At 40.0% G+C, this 23,914-nt stretch overlaps 1 protein-coding gene across 3 annotated transcripts in view; it reads left to right on the top strand.

The window, feature by feature from the left end:
* The window catches only part of GJC1 (gap junction protein gamma 1), a 42,699-nt gene that overhangs the window by 7,536 nt on the left and 11,249 nt on the right, over nucleotides 1-23,914 (top strand). The window contains exon 2 of one of the 3 annotated variants that reach the window (XM_032396634.1): nucleotides 12,581-12,724. The exons of 1 other annotated variant lie outside the window; for it this stretch is intronic. The gene's annotated coding sequence lies outside the window, so the exon portion shown is untranslated. Of the gene's footprint in view, nucleotides 1-12,263; nucleotides 12,725-23,914 lie in introns of those variants that run through there. One more of the 3 variants, XM_032396633.1, reaches the window with a different exon arrangement.

The following is a 23,914-nucleotide window of genomic DNA, read 5'->3' as shown; positions in this document are numbered from 1 at the left end:
ATAAAATCCTAAAGGTATGAAAGGAATTGCTTTTTGGGGTAGGTAATATATTAGGTATTATAAAATCCTAAAGGTATGAAAGGATTTGCAGTGAAAAGTAAGTCTTCCTTTATTCTCTTCTCACTCACTCATTTTTTTTCTGCTGAAGCAATTATTATTTACCTTTTTTTGTGAATTCTAGAGGTATCCATGGATTCAGTAATTCTCCACATATATACATAAATGGTAGCATACTTACATGTACTGTTCTACAGACTGCATTGTTCGCTAATATATCTTAGTTTATTTCATATCTTTAGAGATAGAGCTGTCTCATACTTTTTAACTACCAGATGTGCTGTAATTTGTTTACCCAGTCCCTGATAGACTTTTTTTTTTTTTTTTAAGATTTTATTTATTTATTTGACAGAGACACAGCGAGAGAGGGAACATAAGCAGGGGGAGTGGGAGAGGGAGAAGCAGGCTCCCCGCGGAGCAGGGAGCCGGATGCGGGGCTCGATCCCAGGACTCTGGGATCATGACCCAACACAAAGGCAGACGCTTAACGACTGAGCCACCCAGGCCCCCCCTGATAAACTTTTAAATTGTTTCCAGCACATTATCAACAGTGCTTCAGTGAATATTCTTCTACATTATTTTCTATGTCTGTGAACATATTTGCTAGATAAACATTGAGAATTGGAACTGCTGGGTCAAAAGGTGTGTGCATTTCATATAACCAGTTCACCCCACCACTTGAGGTAAAGCACAAAGAATGTCTCTTTCTGTACACCTTTCCTTGTCAATGATCTGTCAGTTCTTAAATCTTTTCCAATTGGATAAATGAAAATGAAAAGTAGTATGGTGCTATAGTTTTAATTTGTAATTCTTTAATTACAAGTGATACTATATATCTGTTCATATTGTTAAAAACTATTTATATTTCTTTTTCTGAGACCTCTCCATATCCATTGCAAATTTTTCTATTGAGTGGTCTTATTATTGATCTCTTAAGAGTTCTTTATGTGTTAGAGAAATTAGCCTTTTATTCTGAGAGCTGCAAATCATTTTAAGCATTCATTATATCTTTTGAGTTATTAACAGTATTATTTTTTGCTTTCCAAAAATTATACTGTGTATTATTGAATTTGTCATTTCTTTCATTTGACCTCTAGGTTTTGTATCATTTTAAAAGTCTTCCATACTCAGATTATTAAGAAAAACATGTCCATGGTTTTGTCTGACTTCCATTGTTTTGTTTTTAATTTAATTTAATTTTTTTTTAAGAGTGCTTGGCATATAGTAAGCCCTCGGTACCTGTTAATTCTTTTTTTTTTTTTTTAAGATTTTATTTATTCATTTGAGATAGAAATACAGAGAGAGAGAGAGCATGAGTAGGGGGGAGGCAGAGGGAGAGGAAGAAGCAGACTCCCCGCTGAGCTGGGAGCCCGATGTGGGGCTCGATCCCAGAACCCTGGGATCATGACCTGAGCCGAAGGCAGACGCTTAACGACTGAGCCACCCCAGGTGCCCCACTTGTTGCTATTTTAAATGGGGACTTTTCTTCAGTTATATTTATATTGCTTGTATATCACTGTCACCTTTCTTTTTTTTTTTTTTTAAAGATTTTATTTATTTATTTATTAGAGAGCGAGCGAGAGAGAAACAGCATGGGAGGGGAGAGGGTCAGAGGGAGAAGCAGGCTCCCCGCTGAGCCGGGAGCCCGATGTGGGACTCGATCCCAGGACCCTGGGATCATGACCTGAGCCGAAGGCAGTCGCTTAACCAACTGAGCCACCCAGGCGCCCCGCACTGTCACCTTTCTGCATGGTCTGAAAATAAAATTAAACACTAAACCCACATAGTACAGTAAAAAAATCACTAGGTCTCAAGTTGTCTTCTAGGCTTTGCACGTAATTAATTGTGTGATCTTTTTTTGTTTGTTTGTTTTTAAAGATTTTATTTATTTATTTATTTGACAGAGAGAGGGAGAGGGAGAAGCTGGCTTCCCGCTGAACAGGGACCCTGATGCAGGGCTCAATCCCAGGACCCTGGGATCATGACCTAAGTTGAAGGCAGATGTTTAACCAATGAGCCACCCAGGTGCCCCTAGTTGTGTGATCTTCAGCACATCATCATGATCTTTAGTATCCTCTTCAGTAAAATAAGGATATTAGTCTCATACTCTGATACCAAACAATCGGCCACTACAGAATAATTGATTGAAAGTTAACCTTAGAATCCATGCAGGTATTATCTGTAAACTGTATAAATAGTATTTTACAAATATGTATGGCCTTTTCAAATGTATGTGTAGATGATACTATGATAAATAAACTACAAGTTTATTTTAAAACTTTACCAGTGTATGATAGAGTTTTAATCTTTTTCTGTTTTCTGCAAAGACAAATACTATATGCATAGCCACTATTATATAGGGCTCCAGAAAATCTCTTGCAATTATTACATAAAGGCCTTAAGACCCTAAAAGTTGGGGGTGTTCCTAGGATATGTCTCTGTCTCTCTCTCTCGCTCTCTCTTTTTTTTTAATTTTAATTTTTTTTTTTTTAAGGTTTTATTTATTCATTTGACAGAGAGAGATCACAAGCAGGGGGCGGGGGCAGAGGGAGAGGGAGAAGCAGGCTCCCGGCTGAGCAGGGAGCCCTGTGCGGGGCTCGATCCCAGGCGCCCCTAGATTTTAATTTTAAGTAATCTCTACACCCAACGTGGGGCTCAAACTCACAACCTCAAGATCAAGTGTTCCGTGCTCTTCTGACTGAGCCAGCCATGTACCCCTTGGGATCTCTTTTTAAGAGACCTGATTGATTAGCCTATCTAGATTTGTCTAAAGAATGTTTTGTGAGAGAAACCATATAATACTTTATGAAAGGGGATTTGTTGTTTTTGTGTCTAACTCAACTAGCTTGCTTTGACCTTACATTCCAATTCAGTAGTAGATGTTCATGTTATTCAGAGTGAAACCTTTGTATTTATTGAAGGTTGAGCAGGTCAACCTGCACTTCTCAGATTCACTTAGGAAAGTTTTTTTTTTTTGAGTTTGGAAAAATTGTTAGGAATTGGGGGAGTGTCTCAGTTCTTTTATTGAATTGTGGATCTGAAGCCATTGTATCCTATTACACTCAAACTCAGAAAAAAGGATGGAAAAATATGTTATGATTTGTAATATATCCCGGGAAGGAAATTATGTATACATAGCTTGCAAAGCATTCTACTGAATAGATTTATTTTGATTACTAGTTCATTATGGTTACTAGTTCAGTGAGAAATTTAAACCAACCTTAGCAATTTTTTTTAAAGATTTTTATTTATTTATTTATTTGACAGAGAGACACAGCGAGAAAGGGAACACAAGCAGGGGGAGTGGGAGAGGGAGAAGCAGGCTTCCTGCTGAGCAGGGAGCCCGACATGGGACTGGAGCCCAACGTGGGGCCCAATCCCAGGACGCTGGGATCATGACCTGAGCCAAAGGCAGGCACCTAACGACTGAGCCACCCAGGCGCCCCAACCTTAGCATTTTTTTTTAAGTAAGCTCTACACCCAGTGTGGGGCTTGAACTCACTATCCCAAGATCAAGAGTCCCACGCTCCACCAGCCAACCCCCTCCCCCCATCTTAGCATTTTGAATCCCTGGTAGAATGCTCTTCTTTTTTTTTTCTTCTTCATTTGAGAGAGAGAGAGAGAGTACAAGCTGGGGGGGAAGGGCAGAGGGAGAAGGAGAAGCGGTCTCCCCACTGAGGGAGCCCCATATGGGGCTCAATTCCAAGACCCTGGGATCATGACCTGAGCCGAAAGGCAGACGCTTAACCGACTGAGCCACCCAGGCACCCCTAGAATGCTTTTAATAGAAGTTTATTTCCTACTGGGGTACCTGGCTGGCTCAGTCAGTGGGACATGAGACCCTTGATTTTGGAGTTGTGAGTTCAAGCCCCATGATGGGTGTAGAGTTTACTTTAAAAAAAAAAAAGAAGAAATTTCCTGTTGCATTTTATTTATTTGCCTCAGAAAACTGTTGGTTTTTTTTCTTTTTCTTTGTGGTTTGAAATAACATACACATCAGCATGGTTTTTTGAGGTAGGAAAATAGAGATGAGATCTGCTCAGAATAGTGGTCTTACTAGATTCCCGTTTAGCTAATCTTCAAAGCCTTAAGGTAATAGATTATTTTGTTTTAAATAATTCAGCATGTTAACATTTAGTATTTTCTCTCAGGAGAAATCTCTTGGGTTTGTACTGAATCTCATGGGCATATTCTTATCCCAACAGAAGAATCCTTGATATGAAGGAGAAAAAAATGAAATGGAGTGATTAGGACAGAAAGTATGAATTTTGTAACATTTTCACATGTCAAAGATTTACTTTCTAGGAAATCTTACAATGGAGACTGGGAGGCGCCTGGGTGGCTCCATGGGTTAAGCAGCTGACTTCAGCTGACTTCGGCTCTGGACATCATCTCAGGGTCCTAGGATCAAGCCCTGAGTTGGCTCAGTCTGCTTGTTCCTCTCCCTCTGTGCCTTTCCCTGCTTGTGTTCATGCATGTGCTCTCTCTCTCTTGATCTCTCTCTCAAATAAATAAAATCTTAAAAAAAAATAATGGAGACTGGTTAAGTTTTTGGTGGCTATTTTAATTATCATTTTCTCAAATAAAGGTAACTCACTCCAAATACTCAGTATCAGACATTCAATAAACAGCAGGTAGCAGTGGCAACAACTATGTATTTCTTTTTTTTTTTTTTTTTAAAGATTTTATTTTATTTATTTGAGAGAGAGAGAGCGCGAGGGGGTAGGGTTAGAGGGAGAAGCAGACTCCCCGCCGAGCAGGGAGCCCGATGTGGGACTCGATCCCGGGACTCCGGGATCATGACCTGAGCCGAAGGCAGTCGCTTAACCAGCTGAGCCACCCAGGCGCCCCAACAACTATGTATTTCAAGGGAATATTGGATATGTTAATTTTCTCTGTTGTTTCTGGACCATTTTAAAAGGTATTTATTTATTTATTTAAAGAGAGAGAGAACACGAGCAAGGGCGAGGGTTGGAGGGAGAGGGAGAAGCAGATTCCCCGCTGAGCAGGGAGCCTGATGCAGGGCTCAATCCCAGGACTCCTGAATCATGACCCAAGCTGAAGGCAGACGCTTAACTGACTAAGCCACCCAGGCACCCCTGGACCATTTTATAGTGAGTTTCTAAAGGAATGTAAAGAACAACATGATGATAGTAAGCTGCTATGTATGACATCATGTCAGAATACTACTCCTGTGGGGCGCCTGGCTGGCTCAGTTGGTAGAGCATCTGACTCTTGATCTCAGGGTCATGAGTTTGAGCCCCATGTTGGATGTAGAGATTGCTTAAATAAATAAACTCTTTTAAAAACTTATAAAAAAAAGAACACTACTATCTTTTGATACATCCTTACAAATTACGAATTACCCTCTAGACTCTGTTTTACTCTGGAGTGGAATTTTATGTAAGTTCTGTCTTGGACCCCTTTATGCAGGGGGGTGTAGTAACTGTATCAGAGGTTTTATGAGATGGTTATATTTTTCTGTGATATATCCATTACTTAATTAGGTCTTTATGAGTATATGCAAATATGAAATTTGTGCCCCGACCTACTTTTTAAATTTCCCTCAGGGCTTTTGTTGCATAGGAAAGCTTTGCCAACTCCTTTATTACATGTTTATTGTAGGAAATACTGAAAAGCAAAATAGAAACCGTTCAAAAGCCATTGTCAATGTTCATGTATTTCCATTCAGACAGACTATCTTACTGGAGGGTTTTTGTTTGGTTGGTTTTTGTCTCTTTACTACATAGGAGAATTTTCTCACATAATGAAATATTCTTTTTTTTTTTTTTAATATTTTATTTATTTAGTTGACAGCACAAGCAGGGGGAGCAGGCTCCCCGCTGAGCAAGGAGCCCGATGTGGGACTCGATCCCAGGACCCTGCGATCATGACCTGAGCGGAAGGCAGACGCTTAACCGACTGAGCCACCCAGGTGCCCCTGAAATATTCTTCTTAAACAGGTCACAAATTGGCAGGCTTTATTCAGCCAATAAGATTATCTGGCTCAGTATTATTTAAATGTTGGATAAAAATAAAATATTATTTAAATGCCTGGGTGGTGCAGTCAGTTAAGTGTCCAACTCTGGATTTCTGCTCAGGTCATGATCTCAGGGTTTTGAGATCGGGCTCTGCACTGGGCATGGAGCCTGCTTAAGATTCTCTCTCTCCGTCTGCATTCCCCACCCCCCCCCCGCATTTTATTATATATTTTTTATTTTATATTTTATTATATATATATTGTAACTTACATATATTATATTTAGTTGCTAATGTGAAATAAAAGGAGACAGGTAGGAATGTAAATTGTTACAACCCTCTTTGGAAAAGTACTGACCTACCGAAGCTGACATGACAGTTTGCTTCTAGGTATTCAACAGGAAGTCATACACATATTCACCAGAAGACATATATGGAATGGTATGGTAGCATTATTCATAATATTCAAAACTGGAAATTGCTCAAATGCCCATCAGCAGTAGAATGGATAAATTGTGGTATATTCACACAACAGCAATATAGTAAAGCAAAGAGAATGAACAGACTAGAACTAAATGCAGCAAAATTGGTGACTCTCAACAGATGCTGAACAAAGGAAGTCAGGCACAAAAGAGTATATTCTTTCTGATACAAGAAACCCCATTTTGTATTTATATTAAGTTCAAGAACAGGTAAACCAGTGGGTCTCAATGTGGTATAATACTGTTCCCCAATGGGGATTTGGCAATGTCTGGAGTCCTCTTTGGTTGCCATAACTGGAAGAGACCAGGGATGCTGCAAATCACCCTGCGGTACAAAGGACAGTCCCTCACAACAAAGAACTATCCCTGGGCTAAACTAATCTGTACTGTTGGAGGAAGGATGGTGGTTTCCCTTGGGTAGGAAGGGGTGTGATTGTGGCTCTGGTGGGCGGTAGTGTTTTGTTCTTGATTTTAGTGCTGGTTACAGGGTCTGTTCAGTTTGTGAGAATTCATTGAACTGCATGCTTATATTTATGCACCTTTCTGTAGGTATTTTCCACTTCAATCAAAAATTTGTAAAAAAAAGGGCGCCTGGGTGGCTCAGTTGGTTGAGCGACTGCCTTCGGCTCAGGTCATGATCCTGGAGTCCCTGGATCAAGTCCCGCATCGGGCTCCCTGCTCGGCAGGGAGCCTGCTTCTCCCTCTGACCCTCCCCCATCTCATGTGCTCTCTCTCTCTCATTCTCTCTGTCTCAAATAAATAAATAAAATCTTTAAAAAAAAAAAAAATTTTGTAAAAAAAAAAGGGCGCCTGGGTGGCTCAGTCGGTTGAGCGTCTGCCTTCGGCTCGGGTCATGATCCCGGGGTCCTGGGATCGAGCCCCGCATCGGGCTCCCTGCTCGGTGGGAGGCCTGCTTCTTCCTCTCCCACTACCCCTGCTTGTGTTCCCTCTCTTGCTGTGTCTCTCTCTGTCAAATAAATAAATAAAATCTTAAAAAAAAAAATTTTTTTTGTAAAAAAAAAAAAATTTTTTTTTGTAAAAAAAAAATCAGGGCACCTGGGTGACTCAGTTAAGCATCTGCCTTCGGCTCAGGTCATGATCCCAGGGTCCTGGGATTGAGCCCTGCATCGGGCTCCCTGCTCAGTGGGGAGCCTGCTTCTCCCTCTCCTGCTCCCCTTGCTTGTGTTCCCTCTCTCACTGTTTCTCTCTCTGTCAAATAAAGAAAATCTTTAAAAAGAAAAATAAATAGGGGCACCTGGGTGGCTCAGTCGGTTAAGCGTCTGCCTTCAGCTCAGGTCATGATCCCAGAGTCCTGGGATCGAGCCCCATGTCGGGCTCCCTGCTGCTCAACAGAGAGCCTGCTTCTCCCCCTGCTGCTCCCCCTGCTCCCTCTGCTTCTCCCCCTGCTCCCCCTGCTTGTGCTCTCTCTCTCTGTCAAATAAATAAATAAAATCTTTAAGATAAATAAATAAAGATATGAAAGTCTTGGGGCACCTGGGTGGGTCACCTGGTTGAGCGTCCCAACTCTTGGTTTCGGCTCAGATCAGGATTCAAGATCAGGATTCAAGAGTTGTGAGTTCCATCCCCAGGTCAGCCTGCCCACTCAGCAGGAAGTGTACTTGAAGATTCTCTCCCTCTGCCCCTTCCCCCATTTGCACATGCATGCTCTCTCTCCACCCCCACCAAATAAATAAATAAATCTTTTTTTTTTTTTTTTTTTTTTTTTTTTAAGATATGACAGTTTGGTAACTCCATAGCTATAGCTAATAAGCAGTAGCCCCCGCTTTGGTTGGAATGTTTTCCAGGCCCCATTTTCCTATTTCTGTTACTTGTATCTCCTCACTGGTATCTAGACATTTAAAAAATGTCTTAAACAGCTTGAGTGAGATATAATTCATACACCATACAGTTAACTTTTTTAAAGTGTACAATTTGAAATTTTCAGTATATTAACAGGATTGTGTAGCCATCACCACAATTTAATTTTAGAATGTTTTCCTTCCTCCAAAAAGAAATCCCCTACTTATTAGCAGTCACTCCCTGTTTCCCCCTGCCCCATCCCTTTCAGGTCTAGGCAACCACTAGTCTATTTTTTTGTCTTTAGATAATTGTATACATTTGAATTTTGTGATCTCTGTTCTAAAACAGGATTTATAGTAGTTGTGCAGTATTTCGTCATGAGGTTGTATCCTAAATTGCATAAAATTTGTCTTATATTGGTCATTTATTTTAGATAAATTACTAGATGTGAAATTACTGATCGAAGGATATAAACACTTTAATATTCTCTTCTTTTTTTCTAAGATTTTTTTTTTTTAAAGATTTTATTTGTTTATTTGACAGAGAGAGAGAGAGAGCACAAGTAGGCAGAGAGGCAGGCAGAGGGAGAGGGACTTAGGATATGAATGAATGCATTATCCCAGGTTCCTCATACTTCTCCAGCTGGTTCCTGAAGGTTCTTAGATTCAAATAGAGTGGCTTTTTGCCAGCACAAATTGACACTTCACCCCACAGTGATGTATTTTGTTTCCTTGTTGGTTAATAGAGCCAAGATTTCAAACTACTTTCTACTAGGTTTTATAATTTGACTCAACAAATTATATTGTATTTCTCAAATACTGTCCATAGCCAAGAGCTCTTTTGAAAACAAGTTGTTTTTATGTTTGTAATACATAGATTACTGTTTGCTAGTGAGCTGCCAAAATGCTTTTGCTTAGAAATTGTCACTAGGTAGTTATTAAACATCTATTATCACTCATGCAGAATTAACTTCCACTTAAAACATTCCAGTTAAACAAAACTTCATTGTAAACCCTTTAATTGATTCCTTGTCTCTGCACATGAAGCGGTCTCATTCAGGAGTGTGAGTCACTAGCGGGATTCTTAGTGGATTGCTTGGCTTATGATCTGGGATATCCAGATGGTGAGTCAATATTGAAATCTTTTAGCTTGATTCAACCACAGATTTCTGGGATGGCTGTTTGGGAAGTGCCTTTTTGACAATTGGACATCTTATTGTTGTATTTCACTGCAGTTATCTCACCTCTTTCCTTCTCCCTCAGAGTTCTGAATTCCACTTAATTTGTTGCTTGTTTTTATGAATTTTATTCTGCCTGAGGTGATTTCCATCAAATGTTAATAGACGGGACCTTAGAAATCATTTGATATTCTCCGCTTATTTTACAAATGAAAAAATGGAAAGAAATACTTATTCCTAAAGTGCCTGTTAGAATCTCTTGGCTCCTAATTCAGTGCTTACTTCATCTTGGTTTCATAAAATTCAAGGTTAGGAATGACTATTCTAGAAAATTAATTTTAGTTCATCCTGGACTTTGTTTTTATTGAAAAAAAAGAAATTAAGATTTTTAAAATCTGTCTATGATAGGTTTGGGGTATTGTTTGTTTTTTTAATTAGAAGGAGATTAAAACTTGGCTCTGACCCATTTGGACTTGGTTGTTGGATTTGCAAAACATTTAGAATAGCACTACCTACCTTAAAATTTTTCATTTCCTGGTTATAATACTTTAGTAAGATTAAAAATTGACAAGGGACAAGTTATTGGGTTTTTTAGTTGTTGATCTGGAACCCTTGGGAGCTTTTTTAACATGAGTACTAGAGAGTCATTTCCAAAGATACATATATGAAAGTGATATTTTTGGATTAACAGTTGTTTTTGTGGCCCACATAATAGTAAAGAGCTTGCAGTGGAAAAAATGAGATAAACTGAAAAGTAAAGCATTTCCCTGTAGTGTCACTACACTATAAAATGTTTAAACTTTAACAGATGATTGTAGTTAGCTTCCTCTCGTCCTCTGTTGCTTAGCATATATAACTGCACATTAACTACCTCTTGAATACAACTATAGTTTAAAAAAATGTTTTTTGAAAATTTAAAAACTATAGTTTGTAAATTTCCTATAAATTACTAGATTGCGAGCTTCTTGATGGTAGGTAAGTACCAATTGCATGAATGAATTTTAGTCTAAAACTTTTTTTTTTTAAGATTTGATGTATTTATTTGAGGGAGAGGGAAAAGAAGAAGGCTCCCCACTGAGCAGGGAGCCCAACTAGGGTTGGATTCCAGGATCCCGGGATCATGACCTGAGCTGAAGGCAGATCCTTAACCCACTGAACCACTTAGGTACCCCATAGTCTAAAACTTTTTTTGTCCTTTTTTATTGTGGTAAAATATACTTAACATAAAATTTATCATTTTAACCGTTTTTTTAAGTGTACAGTTCTGTGGCATTAAGTAAATTTACATCGTTGTGCAACCATCTCCTGAACTTCGGAATCTTCCCTACAGAAACTGTACCCATTAAACATAGTTCCCCGTTCCTCTCAGCTTCTGTCAATCACCATTTTTTTCTGTTTCTATGAATTTGCTTATTATAGCTATTTCATGTAAGTGGAATCATATAACATTTGTCCTGTTGTGACTGACTTCTTTCACTTAGCATAATGTTGTCAGGGTTCATCCACGCGTCAGAATTTCCTTCCTTTCAAAGCTGAAGAATATTCCATTGTATATTAACAAAATGTCCTATTTTGTTTATTCATCTGGCAGTGGACACTTGGGTTGCTTCTACCTTTTTTGGCTCTTGTGAATAATTCTGTGAATATGAATCTACAGAATCGAGTCCCTGCTTTTGTTTCTTTGGGTATATACCCTGAAGGAGAATTGCTGGATCATATGGTAATTGTATATTTAATATTTTGAGGAAATTGTAACCATACTGTTTTCTCTGGAGCAACTGTACCATTTTAGATTCCCACCAGCAAGGCCCAACAAAGGTTTCACTTTCTCCACAGCTTTGTCAGCACTTGTTCTTTTCTTGTTGTATAATATACATCTTGGTGCGCCTGGGTCGCTCAGTCGTTAGGCGTCTGCCTTCGGCTCAGGTCATGATCCCAGGGTCCTGGGATCGAGTCCCACATCGGGCTCCCTGCTCAGCGGGAAGCCTGCTTCTCCCTCTCCCACTCCCCCTGCTTGTGTTCCCTCTCTTGCTGTGTCTCTCTCTGTCAAATAAATAAATAAAATCTTTAAAAATATATGTATAATATACATCTTGATGGGTGTGATGTGGTATCTTATGGGTTGCTGGGTTTTTTTAAGATTTTATTTATTTATTTGTCAGAGAGAGCACAAGCAGTGGGGGAGCGCCAGGCAGAGGGAGAAGCCAGCTCCCCACTGAGCAGGGAGCCCGATGTGGACTCCATCCCAGAACCCTGGGATCATGACCGGAGCCGAAGGCAGAAACTTAACCATTTGAGCCACCCAGACGCCCCAGTATCTCGTGTTTTTATTTGTGTTCCCCTAGTGATTGTGGTAGTCTAAAACTTCTTACAGTTTAAACTCCTATTAACCCAAGCTTTGTTTCTTAAAAAATATATTGAAATCATTGGTGAGGGAGTGAGGAAACTAGCATTCTCTTACTCTGATAGTGGAAATATAAATAGGTACCAGCTTTTTGGAGGGGTAATTTGGTAATACAGATCAAAAGCTTTAGAATTTTTATGGGGCCCCTGGGTGGATCAGTCAGTTAAGTGTCTGCCTTCAGCTCAGGTGGGATCGAGTCCCGCATCAGGCTCCCTGCTCAGTGGGAACCCTGCTTCTCCCTCTCTTTCTGCCCGCCGCTCACCCTGCTTGTGCTCTCTCTCTCACTCTCTCTCTGTCAAATAAATAAATAAAAATCTTAGGAAAAAAAAAAAGGCTTTAGAATTTTGGGAGATATAGTAGGCAAAGAAGTTGACCTTTTCTTGTAAACACACACAATTTCCACAATCTTTACAACTGTTGACCAGCAATTCTTTTAGAAATGTATCCTAAGTGTATAAGTGGGTTTGTGTACAAAGTTATGAGTATTATAACAAACCACTGTAAACAACCTAATGTTCAACCATAGAAGATTAGTTAGATTCTGAATCTGTGAGCCTGGGAGTGGGAGTTGTAAGTAGGACGTGGGAATCAGCACTTTGAACATTGCCTTCTGGATAATTCTGGTGAAGGTGGTCTGTGGACAACATCTGAAGTAGTGATACTTACATGCTTTAATTTCAGGTTCTGTGGTATGCTAAGACCCTCTGCAAACAGACGTCTGACTTCCCTGTTCAGCCTTCTCTACAACTACTTCCCAAGCATCCTCCATCATATTTCAGTCTAAGAGGCTTCTTAGGCAACTTCTCACTCACACCATTTTCTCAGGTATAATTGAAAGCTTGTACCTTTTAATTCATAGGAATTAGTCTCTTTCCCTTCTCTGAGGTTTTGTTTTTTTGTGTTTTTTTTTTAAGATTTTATTTACTTATTTGACAGAGAGAGAGAGCACAAGGAAAGGGAGCTGTAGGGAGAGGGAGAAGCAGGCTCGCCGCAAAGCAGAGAGCCCGATGCGGGACTCCATCCCAGGACCCCAGGATCATGACCCAAGCCAAAGGCAGACACTTAGCAGACTGAACCACCCAGGCACCCGCTGTCTGAGTATTTTCAGATTTTGTACTTTCATACCATTCATTCTATTCTGTTCTGAAATATTATATTAGTAAACGTGTTTTACATTTTCTACTTTGTACAAATTCATTCAAATCTTCTGTTTAATATAACACATATTCATTGAGTGCTTTTTGTGTCCTGGCCAGCATACTAGGAGCTAAGTGTCCAGAAAATTTAAAGAAACCTGGACTTCCCAGACATCAGGGAACTCATATTTCAGTAGAAGAAACCAGTATCACTAATGTTGATTTAATAGAGTAAGTCCTGATATTGGGGGAATGAAGAATTATTATGGACTTTTGGTGGGGAGGGATTAATTGAGGAGGTTAAGGAAACTTGAAGTGACCTTTGAGCTAGATCTTAAAGGATGAACTTTTTCCAGGTAGGAAATTGTGGAAAGACAATTTAAAGCAGAGGAGGGGTGCCTGGCTGTCTTAGTTGGTAGAGCATGCAACTCTTGATGTCAGAGTTGTAAGTTCAAGTCCCACAGTGGGAATAGAGAATACTTAAAAAGAAAGTTGAGGAAAATCAATGAGCAGAGATTCAAATTTATTAAGTCATTCAGTGAATAGTTACTGAGCACTTACTGAGGTGCTTACTGTTCTAAGTGCGAGGGATACAAGAACAAAGCCCTTATAATGAACAAATTAACAAATAAAAAATGTGTTAGGTAGTGTTGATAAGTGAAGGAAAAAGGCAGGGCGAAGGTATAGAAAGTGATGGATGGGGTGCCTGGGTGGCTCAGTCGTTAAGCATCTGCCTTCGGCTCAGGTCATGGGATCAAGCCCCACATCAGGTGCGGGGCTCCCTGCTCTGCGGGAGGCCTACTTCTCCCTCCCACTCCCCCTACTTGTGTTCCCTCTCTCGCTGTGTCTCTCTCTGTCAAATAAATAAATAAAATCTTAAAAAAAAAAAAAAAAGTGATGGAGGGATGTTATTATAGGTAGGTGGTCAGAGAAGGCCTCACCACAGGAGGTGACCTCTGAAGAGAAGCACAGGGAGGAGCAAACATGAGGGTGTCCAGGGAAGTAGTTTTGTTTTTGTTTTTGTTTTTTAAGATTTTATTTATTTTAGAAAGCGGGGCAGGGTGGGGGGCAAAAGGGGCAGAGGGAATCTCAAGCATACTCCTAGCTGAGCATGGCACCCAACACAGGGCTCAATCTCAGAACCCTGGGATCATGACCTGAGTCAGACACTTAACTGACTGAGCCACCCAGGTGCCCCAGGGGAAGTGGGTTTAATAAAGGAAACAACAAATCATATATGAAAATGCATAGTGTAAATTAATGTAAATAATGAATTTTTCAATTTGAAGTAAAACAAATTAAGATGAACGCATAGAACATTGGATTTTTGAAGAAAAATTTGTTAAGTTTACAATAGGATTTTTTAAAAATCTCAAGCCTAGTTTATTCAGTAGGGCATGGAATGCCTTTAGAGGTATTTTCTTTTAAAAGCTAGTATATTGGGGCACCTGGGGCACCTGGGTGGCTCAGTCAGTGAAGCATCTGCCTTTGGCTCGGGTGTGATCCCAGGGTCCTTTGGATGGAACCCCATGTTGGGCTCCCTGCTCAGTGGGGAGCCTGCTTCTCCCTCTCCCTTTGCCCCTCCCTTGGCTCGTGCTTTCTCTCTCACTCTCTCGATTTTTTTTTTTAAAGATTTTATTTATTTGAGAGAGTGCGAGCGAGCATGAGCAGGAATGAGGGGGGAGGCACAGAGAGAAGCAGACTCCCAAGACCCTGAGATCATGACCTGAGCCAAAGGCAGATGCTTCACCAACTGAGCCACCCAGACGCCCCACACTCTCTCAATTAAGTAAATAAAATCTTAAAAAAAAAAATAAATAAAAGCTAGTACATTCATTTGGTTCAAAAAAAACACAAAATGTAAAAAGATATATAGGGGCACCTGGGTGGCTCAGTCAGTTTGAGACTGACTTGGTTTCAGCTCAAGTCATGATCTCAGGGTCTGAGATCAAGCCCCATGTTGGGTTCCACCCTCAGTGGGGAGTCTGAGATTCTCTCCTTTTTCCTCTGCCCCTACCCTTGCACGCGCTCTCTCTCTTAAAAATTTTTTATTTTCTTTTTTTTTTTAAGATATATAGGACACCTGGGTGGCTCAGTCAGTGAAGCATCTGTCTTTGGCCCAGGTCATGATCCCAGCTTCCTGGGATCAAGTCCCACATTGGGCTCCCTGCTCATTGGGGAGCCTGCTTCTCTCTCTACCCCTCCCCCTGCTCATGTGTGTGCACACGCTTTCTGTCTCTCAAATAAATCTTTAAAAAAATAAAAATTAAAAAGATATATAATCAGAAGTGTTGATCCTACCCTATCCTCCTTACTCTCCTCTTGTACTTTTATTAGTTTTTTTTGTGTGTCCTTTTAGGCTCTTTTTTTTTTTTTTTTTTAAGTTTGTTTATTCATTTAAGTAATCTCTACACCCAATGTGGGGCTCGAACTCACAACCCGGAAATCAAGAGTCCCATGCCCTTCCAACTGAGCCAGCCCATTCCCCCCTTGTGTTTCTTTATACAAATAAAAGCAAAAACACATTGCTATTTTTTTCCTCCCTACGTAAAAGGTATGCCTAAATATACACTTGTATACGTTGCTATTTTCAGTTTAAATGTCTTGGATGTTTCTGTACAGGGAGAGCATTCTTCATTATTTGTATAGATAGACCATAGTGAATATAACCATTCCCTAGACAGTGGACATTTGAGTCCATTATAGAAATAATGTGATTGTTCCCAAAAGTGAGATTCCAGGTCAAAGGATAGGTGTATTTATAATTTTGTTAGATATTGCCAAATTGCCATCCGAGGTTGTACCAAAGCATCAACAATGTATGAGAACATCTGTTTCTCCATGGCCTTCCCAGCTGTTTTATTTTTGCCAACATGATAGAATTGTATCTCAAAGTAGTTTTATTTTTGAGATATAAATCACATGCCTTAAATTTCATCCTTTTAAAGTGTACAATTCATTGGTTTTCAGTATATTCAGAAGCTTTTGTAGCTATCACCACTGTCAAATTTTCATCATCCCAAAGAGATACCCTGTAATCCATTAATAGTCACATTCTATTTCTCAAAGCCCCAGACAACCACTAATCTTTCTGTCTCTGGATTTGCATGTTCCAGACATTTCATATAAATGGAATCGTATAAAGTATGGCTTTTTTTGTGTTTGATTTATTTCATTTAGCATTATTTTTTCAAGGTTCATCCATGTTGGGCATCTTTATTAAGGGAACTTATAGGGGATTTTGCCATGGAATGTCTGTTTGTGTCCCTTGCCTGTTTTCTCTTGGATTATTGGGTGGGGTTTTTGTTTGTTTTTTGTAGGTTTTGGTTGTTGTTTTTTTTCCTTTGGGTTTTTTTTTTTTTTTTTTTGTAACTCTTTATATAGTAGGGAGATTCAGTCTTTACCTATAAAAGAGTTACCAAAGGGCACCTGGCTGGCTTAGTGGAGTGTGCAGTTCTTGATCTCAGAGTTGTGAATTCGAGCCCCACATTGGGTGTAGAGATTGCTTAGAAATAAAATTTTTTTTTTTTAAGATTTTATTTATTTGGCAGAAGGAGAGGTAGAAGCAGGCTCCCTGCACAGCAGGGAGCCCAATACAGGGCTCCATCGCAGGACTCCAGAATCATGACCTGAGCCCAAGGCAGACGCTTAACCAACTGAGCCACCCAGGCGCCACTAGAAATAAAAATCTTTAAAAAAAAAAAAGAGTTACTAAAAACTTTCTCCCCAGCTAATTGTTTTTCCATATTGCTTACGGTATTTTGTGTTTTGTTTTTCTAAACTGTGGAGATTGGAGATTAACTTACCTCCCTCCTTCCCCTTTCTCCCCTTTCTCCCAATGCGGGGCTGAGATCAAGAGTCAGACGCTTAAGCAACTGAGCCACCCAGGTGCACTGAGACACTATTTCTTTATACTCAATTTGATCTTTTTTTTTCCTTCCTGTTTTGAAAGTTATCACAAATTATCAATTGTTTTGATCTAATACTTTTATCCATTTAAGGTTTATCTAGATATTTAGTGGGAGGTATGAATTCTCCTTTTTATCTTTTTTCTGGGTGGTTTCTTGTTTCCCAAACACCATTAATTGAAAAATTTGTGTTGGGGCGCACGGGTGGCGCAGTCAGTTAAGCGTCCGACTCTTGGTTTCAGCTCAGATCCTGATTTCAGGTTCTGAGATCAAGCCCCACACTCAGCACAGAGTCTGCTTGAGTTTCTCTCTCCCTTTTCCTCTGTACTCACCCTCCCCCAAATAAATAAATCTTTAAAAGTCCATCTTTGCCTCACTGGTTTGAGGAGCCACCTCCATTAATGGCTTTTTGGCAAAGGAGTAACAGATCCATTTTAGAGAGAGAATTCTAGTGCTGATGTAGGAAACAGGCTGAAGAAGGGAGAAAGTAGGGGCGCCTGGGTGGCTGAGTCGTTAAGCGTCTGCCTTCGGCTCAGGTCACGATCCCAGAGTCCTGGGACCGAGCCCCACATTGGGCTCCCTGCTCAGTGGGGAGCCTGCTTCTCCCTCTCCCTCTACCCCTCCTTGTTTATGTTCCCTCTCTCGCTGTGTCTCTCTCTGTCAAATGAATAAATAAAATCTAAAAAAAAGAAGAAGAAGAAGAGAGAAAGTACAGTGGGTGCTGGTTTGTAGCCTTTCAGGGGTTTTAATTTTTTGTTTTCTTCTAGGATTAAAAATATATATTTATATTTACTTATTTATTATTATTTTTTTTTTAGAGAGGGAGTGGGGGGGAAGGGGTAGAAGGAGAGGGACAGAGAGAATTTCAAGCAGACTCCCTGCTGACGTGGAGCCTGACATGGGGCTCTGTCCCAGGGCTTATGAGGGTGATGACCTGAGCCGAAATCACAAGCTGGTCATTCAACCCACTGAGCCACCCAGGCAGCCCTCTTCTAAGATTTTTTATTTTTAAAGATTTTATTTATTTGAGAGAGAGAGAGAGCACACAAGCAGGGGGAGCGGCAGGCAGAGGGAGAAGCAGGCTCCCCGCTGAGCAAGGAGCCCCGTTGGGGGACTCGATCCCAGGACCCTGGGATCATGACCGGAGCCAAAGGCAGACACTTAACCGACTGAGCCACTTAGGCGTCCCTCTTCTAAGATTTTTTAATGCATATATTTATTTGTTTTCACAAATTTGGGATAACTCTGTTTTGTATCCTGTATTTTTTGATTAATATATCATGGACGTTTTTATTTTTCCAAATGTTTGAATTTATTTATTGAGCAAATATTTATTGAGAGCCTACCACCTTTCCCAGCCATAGGGTTTTAGATACTGGGGATAAAGGAACAAAATTCTACCCTCAGGGAGCTTACATTCTATAAACAACAAAATTTTGAAATAAGAATTATATAGGGGCGCCTGGGTGGCTCAGTCGTTAAGCGTCTGCCTTCGGCTCAGGTCATGATCCCAGGGTCCTGGGATCGAGCCCCGTGTCAGGCTCCCTGCTCTTCAGGAGGCCTGCTTCTCCCTCTCCCACTCCCCCTGCTTGTGTTCCTTCTCTCACTGTGTCTCTGTCAAATAAATAAAATCTTAAAAAAAAAAAAAATTATATATATTATTTGAGAGTTAAGTGCTTATAGAGAAAATTGAAGCTGAGTAAAGTGTCTGGTCTGGGGTAGGTTTCTTTTTATTATTTAAAAAGAAACTTTTTTTAAGTAATCTGTATGACCAACATGAGGCTTGAACTCAACCCCAAAATCAAGAGTGGCATGTTCTACTGACTGAACCAACCAGGTGCCCCTGGGGGACATTTCATTAAGGAGGTGACATTTGAGCAGACTTGAATGAGACAGTCCTGCCACTAGCTATGAAAACAGTGTTCAAAGCAATGAACATAGCAAGTGCAGAAGACTTGAGGCAAAATCATGGCATATTTGATGTGATCTGAGAAACACTGAGGATAAGATGTAGGTATTCCTGAGTCAGAATGAGCAAAAGGGAGAATGGAAGGAGTATGAGACCAGAAAGTGAACTGTGGCTATATGATAGGGGGTGTTGTAGACTGTGGTAAAGATTTTTGGTTTTATTCCAAGAGTTTTGAGCAGAAAAGGGAAATGATCTGACTGACTTTTTAAAACCTTTACTCTGGGGGTGCCTGGGTGGCTCAGTTGGTTAAGCGACTGCCTTCGGCTCAGGTCATGATCCTGGAGTCGCAGGATTGAGTCCCGCATCGAGCTTCCTGCTCAGCAGAGAGTCTGCTTCTCCCTCTGACCCTCCCCCTCTCATGCTCTCTATCTCATTCTCTCTCTCAAATAAATTAAAATCTTTTAAAAAATAAATAAAAGCTTTACTCTGGTTGCTTTTTGGAGAATAGATTTGAAAGGGATAAGAGCATAAGCTAGGAGACCAGTTAGAAGACTTTTGCTTTTACAGTAGTCTTTGATAGAAATGAAGGTGGCTTGGATCAGAGTGGTAGTAATGGAGGTGGTAATAAGTGGTTGGACTGTGGATCTGTTTTGAAGTGACAAAAGGAGTGAGGCTGACTTAAAGATTTTTCACTAGAGGAACTACATGAATGGTGGAGCCATTTATTTAGATTTGGATAACTGAAGACGGAGTAGGCCTTCAGAGGATGGGAGGATTGGTTTGGGGTATTTTAAATTTGGTGCCTATTAGACATCCAAGAGAAGATGTCGAGTAGCAGTTGAATTTCCAGCCTGAAGTTCAAGGGAGATGTTGAAACAAATGTGGCATCATTTACAGCTTGAATTCTGGTGGAGGAACCCACAAAGAACACTGAGGAGGATAGGGTAATAAGATAGGATAAAGATGAGAATATGTATTTAGAAGTTTGCATAGGAGAAGTGAGACTGAAATAGAAACTGAAAAATAATAGCCAGAGGACTACAAGATATCAGGGAAGATCAGGGAAGCCAGGGTGGGGCGGGGGGGGGGGGGAGTATTTCAGAGAGGAAGGAGTGATCAGGTGTATCAAATACGGCTTAAAAGGTTGAATAAGAGAATTGACCATTGAATTTGGCACTGTAGAAGTTATCTTTGGTAAGTCGTTTTGGTGGATTGGTGGTATGTATACTGTATTCACCACTCATCATCAATTATTAGCCATTTAGGTAGTTTTCAATTCTTGAGATTTTAGATACTTAAATTCAGATGTGTATGATGTATTTGAGAGCATTGTGAAGTAATAATTTATAAATTAATGGTTTATTGGATATTAGAGTTAAGAAAATACTACATAGCAAAAATAGAAGACTTTGGTGTCAGGGGGCTGGGTGGCTCAGTTGGTTGAGCATCTGCCTTCGGCTCAAGTCATGATCTCAGGGTCCTCGGATCAGGCCCTGCATTGGGCTCCCTGCTTGGTGGGGAGTCTGCTTCTTCCTCTCCCTCTGCGCCTTCCCCCGATCACGTGCTCTCTCTCTCAAATAAATAAAATCTAAGAAAAAGACTACTTTGGAGTTAAACCAGCCTATTTGAACCGATCTGTGCCAGTAGTTGTGACTTTGACCACACTACTTAACTTTCGTGAACCTGATTCTTATTTAAAAGATACAATTTTAGGGGCGCCTGGATGGCTTGGTCATTGGGCGTCTGCCTTCGGCTCGGGTCATGATCCCAGGGTCCTGGAGTCGAGCCCCACATCGGCCTCCTTGCTCAGTGGGAAGCCTGCTTCTCCCTCTCCCACTTCCTCTGCTTGTGTTCCCTCTCTCACTGTCTCTCTCTCTCAAATAAATAAATAAAATCTTAAAAAAAAAAAAGATATAATTTTATGAGAACTAAAATAAATGAATACCCTTTATGGTTCCTGGCACATTGGTTCAGTGAATCCTAAATTGTGTCTTGTTTTTTATAGGGAAAATAAAGATTGCTTTCTGAAAAAAGTCACAATTACTTGGTCATGGAAATGTAGGAGGTAAATTTTGAGGATGGAGGGGAAGAGGAAAAGAAAATCGTTCTTTTCAGGCATCCATATGGAGATTTTTCAGTGTTTAGAGAGAGAGAATAGGAATTAGCTAAATTTGAGTGATTGCTAATTTAATTCCATTGTGATCAGAGCACATACTTTGTATGATTTGAATAATTTTTTAAAGATTTTATTTATTTAGAGAGAGAGGAAGCAGGAAAAGGGGCAGAGGGAGAGAGAATCTCCAGCAGATTCTGTGTTGACCATGAGCCTGACGCAGAGCTCTATCCCACGAACCAAGACCATGACTTAAGCCGAAACAGAGTCAGATGCTTAACGGACAGCCACCCAGGCACCCCTGATTTGAATAATTTTAAATGTATTGAAACTTTTGTTAATGACCCAGAATATGGTCTGTCTCAGTAAATGTTCTCTGTGTCTTTGAAAAAATTGTGAATTCTTTTGCCGTTGGGTGGAGTGTTCTTTAAATGTCAGTGGTTTAGTGGTTAATAGTAAGTAGTGTTTGTTATATGTGTACTGTTTGTTTGTTTTTTCTCTGTTCTCTGAATTATTGAGTGAGGGGGGCTGAAATCTCTTAACTATTAATTGTGGGTTTGTCAATTGTTTTATCAGTCTTTGCTTCATCTCTTTTGAAGCTCTGTTAATATGTGTATAAACATGTAGAAATGTTTTTTTGTAAGATTTATTTTTAGAGAGAGAAGGAGAAAGAATCTCAAGCAGACTCCCCGCTGAGTCAGGGCTTGATCTCATGACCCTGAGATCATGACCTGAGCCAAAATCAAGAGTCGGACACACAACCAACTGAGCTACCCAGTTGCCCCTAAAAATGTAGAAATTTTATGTCCTATTGATGCATCGATCTCCTTATCATTATGAAAGGACCTTCTTTATTTCAGGTTATTCCTTGCTCTGAAATATACTTTTTCTGGGGGCGCCTGGGTGGCTCAGTCGTTAAGCATCTGCCTTCGGCTCAGGTCATGATCCCAGGGTCCTGGGATCGAGCCCCGCATCGGGCTCCCTGTTCCATGGGAAGCCTGCTTCTCTCTCTCCCACTCCCCCTGCTTGTGTTCCCTCTCTCACTGTCAAATAAGTAAATAAATCTTTAAAAATATATATATATACTTTTTCTGATATTAATATATACTTTTTTTTTTTAAGATTTTATTTATTATTTATTTGACAGAGAGAGAGCACAAGCAGGGGGAGGAGCAGAGGGAGAGGGAAAAGAAGCAAGCTCCCTGCTGAGCAGGGAGCCTGATGTAGGGCTGATCCCAGTACCCTGGGATCATGACCCATGCTGAAGGCAGATAGATGCTCAACCTACTGAGCCACCCAGGTGCCCCTGTTCTTTTCATTATTGTTAACGTGTTACATCTTTCTCCATAGTTTTGCTTTTAATTGCTTTGTGGCTTTATACTTAAAGTGAATTTCTATATAGGCAGCATATAGTTAGATCTTGCTTATTTAATCCAGTCTGACAATCTCTGCCTTTTAATTGACTATTTAGACCATTTACATTTAATGTGATTATTGATATCATAGGGTTTAAATCCACAATATTCCTATTTGTTCTCTTTGTCTCATTTGCTTTTTATGATTCCATATTATCTCCTTTGTTGGTTTCTTAGGTGTAACATTGTTTTGTTATTTTAATGGTTGATTTGGGGTTTACTGTAGCCATCTTTAATTTATCATAGTCTGCATTTAGGTAATATTAAATCACTTCTTGAATTATAACCTTACAATGGTATATTTCCATTTCCTTTGCCTTGGTTTTTTTGTGGTATTATTTTCATACTTTTATCTCTAAGAAAAAGAAGTGTGATAAATACAAATTCCAGGGGCACCTGAGTGGCTTACTCAGTTAAGCGCCTGCCATCAGCTCAGGTCATGATCCCAGGGTCCTTGGATCAAGTCCCACATTGGGCTCCCTGCTCAGTGGGGAGCCTGCTTCTCCCTCTCCTCAGTCTCCCAGCTCATGCTCTTGCCCTCACTATCTCAAATAAATAAAATCTTTGGAGGAAAAAAAAAAAAGAGAAAGAAATATAAATTCTACAATAAATTGTTGCCATTTTTGCTTTAAAAAGCCAATTACCTTTTTTTAAATTTTTTAAATAACAAAAGGTCAGAAGTCTTTTATATTTGTGTCCTTCATTCCTTTGTGTAGATTAAAATTTCCATCTTGTGTCAGGATTTTTGTTTGTTTTTTAGCTTGTCAAAAGAGTGGGTTTCTGGTTTTTGTTTTGTTCTTTAAATTTGAGTATAGTTGACCCATGGTGTTACATTAGTTTCAGGTTACAACATAATGATATACCTTATGCTGTGTTCACAAGTGTAGCTATCATCTGTTACCATGCAACATTATTACAGTACCACTGATTATATTCCCTGTGCTGTACCTTTTATTCTTGTGCCTTATTCCATAACAGGAAGCCTGTGTATCCTACTCCCCTTCACCCATTTTGCTCATCCCCTTCCCCGCTGATGTCATTGTTTTTTTGCCTGAAAGACTTAATTTTAGGAGCACCTGGGTGACAACAGTCAGTTAAGCGTTCAACTCTTGGTTTCAGCTCAGGTTGTGATCTCGGGGTCGTGGGATCAAGCCCCGTTTGGGCTTCCGCCTTAGTGCGGAGTCTGCTGGAGATTCTCTCTCCCTCTGCCCTCCCTTCCCCCCCGCCCCGACTTGTGCTCATTCTTTCTCTCTTCCTCTCAAATAAATAAAATCTTTAAATAAATAAATCTTTAAAAAGAAAAAAACTTAATTTTAACATCTTTTGTAGTGCTGGCTTGCTGAGGATGACTTCTTTCAGCTTTTGCATATCTGACTAAGTCTTGAACAATTTTGAGGGGATATAATTGACATAACAAATTACAGATTTTTTTTTTTTTAAGATTTATTTATTTATTTGACAGAGAGAGACTCACCGAGAGAGGGAACACAAGCAGGGGGAGTGGGAGAGGGAGAAGCAGGCTTCCCGCGGAGCA

The sequence above is a fragment of the Phoca vitulina genome, unplaced genomic scaffold (genome assembly GCF_004348235.1).
Source record: "Phoca vitulina isolate PV1807 unplaced genomic scaffold, GSC_HSeal_1.0 scaffold92, whole genome shotgun sequence".
In the NCBI taxonomy this organism is placed as follows: Eukaryota; Metazoa; Chordata; class Mammalia; order Carnivora; family Phocidae; genus Phoca; species Phoca vitulina.
The sequence above is the reverse complement of the archived record's forward strand: the minus strand, read 5'-3'. Positions and strand labels throughout refer to the sequence as shown.